The following is a 9,237-nucleotide window of genomic DNA, read 5'->3' on the forward strand; positions in this document are numbered from 1 at the left end:
CCCCTTGCAAAAACAAAAGGAGTTAGATGGATTTGCTCTGGGATAATCTGAGTAAAGAGAATGAAAAAATAAAATCACAGAAACCAGAAGAGCTGATATAGTGATAAAGCACATGAAAGTTGGAGAGAGAATTTTATATAGTGATACAGTGATAGAACAAGGGGGAATGGTTTTAAACCCATACTGTGAGAGTAGTAAAGCACTGGAACAGATTGCCCAGAGAAGCTGTGGGTGTTCCATCCCTGGAAGCATTCAAAGCCAGGCTGGACAGGGCTTTGAGCAATTTGGATCCCAGGTCCATGTGATCGATTTATGCTCTGATTAAACATAAATACTTACATACAACAGCAGCAAAGCAGTCCACACCCATGGCAAAATGGGATTTAATTCAAGAGAAAGGAAAGGTTTTCTTAATGAGCCAAATGCTGAGAGGATAAACCTGTAGCAGACATCTGATCTTGTTTTTTTCCTTCAGAAATTCTGAGGAGGCAAAAAGGGGATTATGAAGATCACCTGGGGTTGCCAGATTAGGAGGTGAAGAAAAGGAGAAGTGATAATTAGGCATATAGCAGTAGATAAAACTAAAGAAGAAATAGTCATCATGATGGAGGAGGAGTTGGTAGTGCTACTCCCAGTGAGAGAGCCCCAGAGAACCTTGATGATGTTCAGGTAAGAAGAGTACTATTGGGCAAAGCTGCAACTTTTGTAAACTGTTGGTTGTCTGCTGCCAAATACCTGTATTGTATTACAGACCTCAAAAATCTGCATCTATGTTTGCTCCTTGTGATCCTCTTCCCCACCATTCTTACTTTCTATCATTTCAACAGTAATGAAATTGGTTTTGGAAACAAAGTTTTGAAAAGTGAGCTGGATCAAGGTGGATGATGTGACTCAGCATGTGCTTACAGAGGCCTTTAGTAGCAAAAGCTGAGGGAAAAGGCTGTCAGGTAACAAAGAGCAGGCCATGCAGTTTGGAAGACTTCAGGAACCTTAGGAAGAGCCACCTGAAAACCTGTGTTGGGACAGCATACATCAGGAGAGGAGGGGTGGTTCTTTAGGAAAGTGGGATTCAGATTACAGCAGCCTGTTTCCAGCATCAGGTTCAACAAGCCAGATTCATCTACTTCCATCTAGCCCAGCATGCGGTCAGAGGGCTGTATTTTAATATTACTTCATAGTTACAGTTACTCCTACTTAGAGGTCAGCCCTATTATTTACTGAGAGTGACACAAACACTTAGAGATGGAATAATTATTTTTAATGGGAAGGTCTATAATTTTTCTGCTATTATTCCTAGTGAGGATGAATATACTCCAGTTGACTTTGGCATTTAGTGCCACTTTCAGAGAGCTGTCAGAGCAGCACACCCAGAGAGAAGTCTTCTCTCACCTCTTCTCTTATACTCAGGTATTCTGTAATACCTCATGTCATTCCTGTCAATAAAAACCAGCTCCTCTTCAGCCAGACAGTAGCTGTTGCTTATCCTCTCCCTTGAATTCAAATGGACAGTTTTGGTGATTTCTGGTCTGACTCTAGGACCACATTTGAATGGGATCTGCATGGCTATTTACAATGGATTCACTTTGAGTTGTGAATAGAATTAATAAGGGACCTGAAAATTGCCAAGGAGCTACAGGAAAGGCTTAAATGAATTTTTGTAATACACTCTGAGATTTACCCAGTGGTTTTTTTCCCCAGAGCCTGTGCTGCATAACTTTAACAGAGTAATAAACCATACACCATACACCTCTCAATGTTCCTTGAGTTGCATTAAATATATCGGCCTACTGCAGCTGAACTGAGGGATAGAATCTATTTCTACAATTCTAGTTCCTGCTTGCAGGTGATCCATTTAAAGGGGGTTGCCAGTGGACTGAAATCAGAATGCGGCTGCTCTGACTGGTTTTCTGTTCCCTTCAGCAGTCCTAACTCCCCTGTGTATTACTCCACAGTCAATGGAAAGGGATTCCTTTGGCTTCTGTGGAGCTTTTCTGGATATGAATGGCTGAAAGAGGGAAGTCTTACGTACATAAATCACATTATACCTGGGATCCTTGGGGTTCCTTTAGTGTTGTCATATCTGCCAATCTTCATGGTTTCTTCTTTTCACCTGGCAAGAGCTGCTCCAGGTAACCCTTTTGTGTGTTCCAATGTCATGCCACAAATGCATAGTTTTCATTATTTGTTCCTGTCTTACTTCACTTTTTCGTAGTGCTTGGTTATAACACCCAACAAAACCAGTCAAGGTTTAAACTCCAAAGAATGAAAGTAAAGATCTGAGGTCAATCCTTACACAGCAAAAGGGAGAAATTTCTCTCCATAAGCCAGATTTGACAAGAAGTCTACAAATACAGAAATAAAATGACAATTGCCACATGCCAGACTGAGAGAGACCTTGAAAGAAATATTAATAGGAAATGGCAAAATATTCTCCATCCTCAGAAACCAAAAGAGCAGTGACTGAACAGTTTGCTGTATGATGAAGGAGAGGGGAGCATAATCCAAGCATAGATAGGATTTGTACTGAATGGTTTGTGCTGGGATTGAGCAGTCCTAGGATGGTGACCAATGAGCAAAGGCAAGCAGCTGTGAGGTTATGGAAGTAGAAATTACCATTTTCTAGATGAGAACACAAAGAACTTAATCCTATCAATCCAGGAGACCAGCTAATTTCCCATCACACAATGCTGAAAGAGCTGGCACATGAAACTGCAGAACTGTGGCTGAGTATTTTTTAATAAACCTTTGGGGAGAATGGAATAGCAAATGCAGTACCTTTATTTAGGAAGGGAGAAGTAGTGATTTGGGAAAGGACAGGCCATAAATCTCACCTCAGGTGCAAGCATGGCTTAGAACAAAGGCTGAAGGAAGGACTAATTAAGACACATGAGAAAATGGGCAATGGGATAAAGAGTGGTATGGCTTTACCATAAGTAAGCTAAAGGAAAGGCAGGCACAGGTTTGTTTGGTGGGTTTTTTTGGTCTTAAAGGAAAGTGCTCAAAAATTTGAAAGAGGGCTTCCAAGCTTCTGCTCTTTGGAGAATGTTTTTAAATATCACTCCTTAGTGGCTTAGAATTTACAGTGGCTTTGCTCAGCCTTTCCCTCTCGACTTCCCTTAGGTTTCCCACTGAATAAAACAATGCTCAGTAGTCATTTAAAACTAGACACCAAAAGCTAGATGTCATGCTGAGCCTTACTTTGATATTACAATAATTTACACGATTGTTTCTGCAGTTTTGTACTTTTAATGCTCATTATTGATTTGTGTGCCTGCAGATAAATGTCCTTGTTTTGAAAATAAGGGACAGCATGTATTGACCCAGCCAGAACATCAAAGAAAAATTTAATGGGATGTAATTTTGCTTCTAAATAAAACTAAAACAGTTAACATTTTTAAATGCTTTTAGAGCAATCTTCAACCTACATTGTTATGAGCAATCAGTTGGCCAAGTAAACAAAGTGAGGAGATAATTTTTATGTGAATTTTATGCAATTTAATTGTAGTATCTTAGAATTACATGGAATAACTTCACACATCCTTGTACAGTGCAGAGAAACACCAGGGAAAGCTGGGTTGTGTCAGGTGAAGTGCTGACTCAGCCTGTTCCCACTCTGCAGTTCAGCTCAGATTTTTTCCACTTTGACTGGAGCATAGGTGAATGTAGTGGATGTCGCATCAAATCAGAGCAGACTTTTCTATTTCTTTAAATTGCTAGTTCTGCATTAAATAGTCACCACACACACTGATAGAGATATGCAAATTGGAAGAACTAAACGCTTGTTGAAAGCTGCTTCAATCAGCAATATATGCTTAAAACATGTTTACTTTAAATGTGACTTTACACTTTTTGCTCTGTAAATGTGATCTCAGTGCATTTTGAACTGCTTAGGATATTGCTTCATCAGAACTTTAAATGCATGATCCTCAGAGTCATTAAGGATTTTGCTCCCGAAGACATCTCTGATTAGCAGACCACCAAGAAAGAGAATGGGTGTTGCTTATAGGTAGGGGAAAATGTCATCAGTGACCATCTTTTACTGTCTACCTCATGAAACAGCAAGATTTCCTGGGAGGCTTCCATAAGGATTCAAAGTGATGCTCACGGGTATTAGATAGGCCTGACTTTTACATCTAACTCCTCTCTCTGGAGAGCAAGTTTGCCAGAAAATGTTGGACACCAAGGAATGGGAGCAGAACTAAGGCAATGATCTGTGTGCCCCTTGATTAAAAAACATTGCCACAAGGGAGAGAGGAATATGAAGTAAATATTAGCTTGTTCTCAGTGGAAGGCTACAGTCATCCAGAAATTAGGTGGTAATTTAGGCTTCCCAATCATGTAGAATCTAGTAACAGATTCCTAGCAACAGGAAAGTTGCAATCTACACATGGTAGGGGATTTTTCCATGTCTTGAATTTCTGTGAACTGGTGGCAAATGTCTTTATTTTCTGTTGTCCCTTACAGCCTCCTGAAACATATTTCTGCCATCCCTGAACTCAGATTTTGAGTCTTGTCTTGCTGAGAGTGTTCCTTGTGATGAAATGCCTGCAGCAAAACAAACAAACAAAAATCTCACAAATTTAGCCTTAAATAATTTCTGTCCATGGTACATGTTTGTTACATTTCTTCTGTCTTTTAGTCTCTCTGCTCTTACAGGCCTCATTCTGCATCTTTTGAGATTGAGTTTTGCAGATGAAATAAAAGAATTAAAAAGCAATAGGATATTCTTTTATCTTACAAAATTAGGATAGAATCCATACCACTGCATGTATGTGAGAGCTTTACAAAACAGTTATTTTCCACACCTAGCACAGCTGGCTGTGTGCTTCCAATCTTATTAATCTGCTACTCATTTTTCTCCTTTAGGTGGGCATATTTAGAAAATTTGCTTCCTGGTAAGGTTAGTACTTTCCAATCTACCTAGCCTATGGAAATGTGTAATCACTCAGTTTGCATTAATTGATTTTTTTTTTTTAAATTGTCTTCTTAAAGTTTAATTGTATTAACCTCAGAAGTCAATCTCAACACTTTGATTAAATTCAGATGTATGAAGATCTGAGATTGATGTAAATTTTGAATCACTGTTTGCTTGCCACCTTCATTTTTACAGTCCTTTTATTAAGTCTAGACTTTATTGTCTTTTGATGCTTTCTAAACCAGACTAGGATCTGGGTGAAATTTTTTGAGTGAATGAACTTTGTAGATATTCACATATGAACTAAGTTTTGCCTTGAGCTAAAGACCAGACTTGGGGGAAAAAAAAAAAAAAAAGATAGTAGCTAATGCTGTTTGTCATTACAACTTACATGCTGATAACCTAAATATTGCCAGCTGTCTTCCAAATTAATTCAGACTTTAGAGATATTACTGACTTTAGCAATATTTAAAGAACAGTATATCAAGTATTTGAGGTGAAAAATGGATGAGGATACAATATCAATTTTTGTGGTATGTTGACCCTGGCACTCACACAGTTGCTTGCTCACTTCCCTCCCTCTCCCATCCCTGCAAGTGGTGGGAGAGTATAGGGAGACTGAAAGTGAGAAAAAACATTGGGCAAGATAAAGAAGATTTTATAGGAGAAGGAAAGAGGGGAAAATCCCAAGAAGTAGTGTGAGGGCAAGTATTCGATACCAACTGTATAGGATATAAGTTAGAGTATAATAAAATATAAGTAAGAGTATAAGTTAAATCTAAAATTAAGATTTATAAAGTTTAAGTGATAATAGATTTATCTTATTAATTTAAAGTTTTGTTTTATGTACTTATTTTCACATGGTTTTAAATTATCCTAAATGTTCTTAAAATATACTTATCTAATTTGCAAAGTTCAGTTGTTTCTTCTTAAAAATAAAACAGCTTCAACTAAGACAACTGTAATAAAACATGAAAAAACTTGTTTGTAGATAGAAGAAAATATAATTTTTACATCATAGTTATTATTACTTGTAAGCTGTTTTAGTGAGTTTTTTGTTTTAACTCAGTCATAAATACATAATAGTTGAAAAAAAGTGTTGTCTCAGCTTCTTAAGATAACTAATACTAATATATTAATTACATAATGTAAATTTGTTAATTTTACATATTTATAGTTAACTTCTTATATGCTTTAACATCTTTTCTAAGTATCCAAAAAACAAGTGTTACTTGAAGAGCCTTCCTTTTGTTTTCCAGTTACTTGATGTGCTGGCTTGAAGGCAAAACCAGTGAGAGGCTCCAAGTCAGAAAAAACCAATTTAATAGGAGGGGAAAAAGAAGGTAAAATAAAATAAAACACATGCAATGGTACAAAAGATCACTGACAGAGTCAGAATACAACCTGACCCCATGGTGATAGCAGTCCAGATGAAGCGGTCTTGTTGAAGCAGTGTTCCCGCAGAAAAGTCTGGTAGCTCTTGTCCTCTGGGAATCCAGTGGGTAAGGCTGCCTGTGCTGCCCCAAAGCCCAGATTATATCCAGGTGGGAATGCTTGGCTCCTCCCCCTGGGCAGAGCATCTCACAATGGGCTGATGTCATTTTATCAGTCTTGTAATGGGACCTTGATTGCCCATTAAACAGAGATAGCTCCTGGAGGGAGTTATCTATGAGTCATGCAGCAGGGCATTGATGGGCCATTAACAAAAGATAGTCTGGAGGCAGGAGGCAAGGGAAACACTGCCCAACCTAGTTTCAATATTTCATGTAGATGGTGATAAAATACATACTTTGGGCACATTTTACATTGCAACTTAGGACACTTGAACATTTCATAATGATTGTTAAGAATCTTATTTTAGAAATGTATTAAGAGACATCACTACTCTCAAGGGCAGCCTTAAGAAGCAGATGTTTATGTAGTTCACATCTGTAACACTTTTGTCTCTTCAATAATTCTTTTATCATGTCAGAAAACACAGACTGGATTCCTAAATGCAGTGAGCAGTAAACAGTGCCAGTGCACATTTTGTTTTTACATTGTGATTTTCCTTTCTGTGCCTCTACTAACTAACTTTAGGCAATGTTTCAGGTGTGCATGCTTGAAACATTGAAGCCTCCTCAACAAAGCATGCGCTGATTCACTTAATGATGAACCTAATTAATTAACCCTTTCTGCTCTGCTGTGAAACACTTGGGAGAAAGATTGATCCCTACAGAATTCAAAACAGGCCAAACCTCCATGAAATGCTGTTAAAAATACCCCTGTATCCCACAAGTGCACGTACTTGACATTCTAGGTCTGTAACCAGGGCATTAACATCATATCCAGCATGACTTTATAGAAGATCATCAGCTGAAAAATAAAGGGGCATTTAAATAATCCACATAATTGGTTTACAATTCAGTGCTAGATTGAGTTTTATTAAATTACAGCTTGCATACAGTCTACAAAACAAATAACCCATCAAACTTAAGCAGTGAGGGAGGTACAAGGATGAAAGTCAGTTGTTAATTCCCTGGGTGGTCCAAGATCTCACTGATGTGTCTACCTAGATGTGACAATCCACTGGCTTGAGTTTCAAGCAATTAATCTGAAGTCACTAGGAAAGACACATATAATTAATTCTCATTGTCAGTCACAGAGCAACTGACCATTCCTATTCAGGAGACTGGAGACAGTTGGACAGTTGTCTTATCCTCCATGTGTGGCATTACCACATGTGAAATTCTCAGTAAAGTTGTGGTGTTTTTTTTTTTTTTTTTTTTTTTTTTTTTTTTTTTTTTTTTTTAATGCTCTGTCCATGCTTGCTTATGCAGTATTGTGTTATATTCCATCACAATGAAGTCAAGGTTTTTTTGCTAGGATACTGAATGCTCTATCACTTAGAAATCTTTACCCATGATAGTATTGACCACTTGACTGACTGTAGGCCCAGCATCAGTGGAGGGATGGTGACTACTTCTTGAATCTCCACGGTCCCAAGGGCTATACTGAAACCAAATCACCTAAGATGATGTGCTGAATGAAAGTTATGTTATTTCATTCTGAAAACCTTGTTCCATCCTCCTTCAGGTTTCCTAGTGAGTGGATGGAAAGTGGATGGCAGAGCCAAAGGACTGCAAATTCAGAGCAGCCCCATGGATTTACAGAACTTGTCAAAGAAGTTGAACTAAATTATTTCATGTGTTGTAATAAAAATTCATCTGCTTCGAGGCTAACAAAACAGAGAATATTTGCTTACTCACAGGAATTAATTCTATTGAGTTAGTGTAAATGACACCTGAGGGGAAAGTTTTTAATACTGTAGTAAAGAGGGTAATCAGGAAGCAGCAAGTGAGGAAAGTTTGAGAAGTGTCAAATTGCTCTAAAAATGGCATAACCTATGGCCAGAAGACTGGTACCTCAGCGACAAAGCACATTCAGAATTGCTAGTTTCTAAAAGCTGAAACTCTTATTGGCCATGTGACCTGAATTTAGACAAAAATATAACAATGATAACTCAGAACTGGTTAGAAATATTCAATAAATATCTACAAAAACTAGTCTGTACTTATCTTTGGTTCTCTGCTTGTTTACATAATGTAAGAAGTTCAGTGAAGCATTTCGCTCTCCATAAGTACCCTGTTCATCCCTTGGCACTCTCTAGGGAACAGCAAGGGACTAAAAGAATATAAATAAAAACTGGTTTTACTGCCCTTCAGTCCAATTTCTCATGGGCTCACACAGCATTATGTGCATGGAGCCCTGTGCTTTATTGAGTCTGTCTTCAAATGGGTTTTGGAGCCCTGTCCCTTACAGGAGAGGTGCAGGTCAAAGGGTTCCTCAGTAGCAGCTGTTAATATTCTGTATTCTCCAGATCAAAATAATATGTGAAAATCCTTCTGGGATCATTGATAAGTTTTCAAGATCATGACAAACTTTCCCAAAATGAAATAGAACAAGTTTGCAACATTCAAATATGTTAAAGAGGCTGTTCTTAGTAGTTCTTGACCAGTGTGGCATCTGCCCTGGATAAAAGAGTCTATTACTATTGATTTGAAAGCACTGATAATTTAATGGCAATGTAATTAAACTTTGATAAGACTTGCAATATTTACACTGTTTTCTCATTAGGAATAAAAAGAACACAAAATCAAATTGTTGTACAATCTATGGATGAAAACCAGCTAAGTGGTGTGCCCCAAACCTGACCTAGAAACAGGAAGACAGAACTCCTGTTTGAAATCCTTCCTTTCTTTCTAGAATTAGCTTAGCGAAGTGTGTGTAACACAGGTGAAGTTTAAAGTAGTGCAAGTATTGGGAATAAGACAGTTGCTGCA

General features: G+C 37.9%; 1 long non-coding RNA gene across 1 annotated transcript; it reads left to right on the forward strand.

The window, feature by feature from the left end:
* The first annotated feature begins 576 nt into the window (after positions 1-576).
* Positions 577-8,919, forward strand: LOC120750899 (uncharacterized). Its single transcript, XR_005700195.2, has 4 exons — positions 577-669; positions 4,867-4,900; positions 6,175-6,258; positions 7,991-8,919. It is a non-coding gene; the product is annotated as an uncharacterized LOC120750899 (long non-coding RNA).
* The last annotated feature ends 318 nt before the right edge of the window (positions 8,920-9,237 follow it).

Source organism: Hirundo rustica, chromosome 3 (assembly GCF_015227805.2).
Source record: "Hirundo rustica isolate bHirRus1 chromosome 3, bHirRus1.pri.v3, whole genome shotgun sequence".
NCBI classification, from domain to species: Eukaryota; Metazoa; Chordata; class Aves; order Passeriformes; family Hirundinidae; genus Hirundo; species Hirundo rustica.